Source organism: Triticum urartu, chromosome 7 (genome assembly GCF_003073215.2).
Source record: "Triticum urartu cultivar G1812 chromosome 7, Tu2.1, whole genome shotgun sequence".
NCBI classification, from domain to species: Eukaryota; Viridiplantae; Streptophyta; class Magnoliopsida; order Poales; family Poaceae; genus Triticum; species Triticum urartu.
The window spans coordinates 567,697,719-567,699,052 of record NC_053028.1 but is presented as its reverse complement, the minus strand read 5'-3'; the positions used below and the strand labels follow the sequence as shown (position 1 = coordinate 567,699,052).

General features: G+C 32.7%; 1 non-coding gene across 1 annotated transcript; it reads left to right on the top strand.

Moving 5' to 3' along the window:
• LOC125526194 lies at window positions 1-97 on the top strand. The gene has a single exon (XR_007291610.1). It is a non-coding gene; the product is annotated as a small nucleolar RNA snoR26 (small nucleolar RNA).
• The last annotated feature ends 1,237 nt before the right edge of the window (window positions 98-1,334 follow it).

Below are 1,334 nucleotides of genomic sequence, written 5' to 3'. Positions count from 1 at the left end.
AGAGCATCTGTGATGTGCTTCCTCTGTATTCATCCTTGCACTTTGAGCTATGGTTTACCAGTGAAGAAAGCATTGGGGATAATATTCTGAGATGCTCCTTTTTGTTTCATATTTTCTCTTTAAGCTCTTGTTCCCCAAATGATTGAGTAAGTTCTTGGCCCCTAAATGTTTTAATTCCTCAAGTAAATAAACCCGTGTCTTTGCAATCTTTCTTCAAGTCTGTACGACATGTAAGAAATGTGTTTCAAATTAAGTGTTATGTTTCCTCGGCTACTCTACTTGAAAAGATTATGAGTTTTCAATTTGTTCTTCTTCACTCCATCTTCGCAGTTTCTTTTTTCAGTTTAAGTTTGTTCAGTCTTCCATTCATTAGTTTCTCTTTTCTGCTGTGTTTCAATCATGTACTCCAGCCATATTCAGTATATTTTATTCAGTTTTATCCTGTGTTCTTCAGTTTATCAATTTCTCTTTAGTCATATTCAGTGTAAATTTTTAGTCATCTTCAGTGTAATTTTTAGTCATATTCATTGTTATTTTTCAATCCTTTTCATTGATATTTAGTTAGTCATATTCATTGGATATTTCTTCAGTTGCTCAACTTTTGTTCAGTCATATTCACTGAGATTTAGTTAGTCATATTCATTTTTTATAGTTTTATTTAGTGCTCCTCTCATTTCATAGAAAAGAGATGTCATTTGATAGGATTTTCTCCATTGGGTAGGCTACTGTTTTTTTTTTCTTTGAAAAAACGAAGGATTGATTCCTATTCTATAGAGGAATAGGATTCCATTCCTATGTACAAAGCAAAGGATTCCAAGAAAATCCTACAAAATTCATGTAAACCAAAGGAGAATTGAGATACATACCATCCCAGTTTATAGTTGTCCTATTACTATGATTGCTACAAAATTCATGTAACCGTGTCTTTGCAATGTTCTTGTAAACCCTGTCTTTGCAATCTTTCAAGTCTGTACGACATGTAAGAAATGTGTTTCAAATTATCCAACGAACAAAGGAGGCTTAAGAAACACAAAATAAAACATTCTATATGTACTAAGAGGGCCATTTTGCAGACCGAGCATGCAAATGGGGGAACCAGATCCTCTAACATCCTCAAGGGATGTCACGTAAGCTACAGTAATTGTGACATCCCTTCTTCACATCCATATGGTTAAGCCTAAAATGATTATAATTAATTTGTAAATTACAAATCTACTATATACATTTACAAAAATTACATACAAACAAAATTATGATGCAATAAAATTATTTTTTGATTTATTTTTGCACATGCTACAGTAAATCCGCACAGTAGTTGCTACAGTAACCCTGAC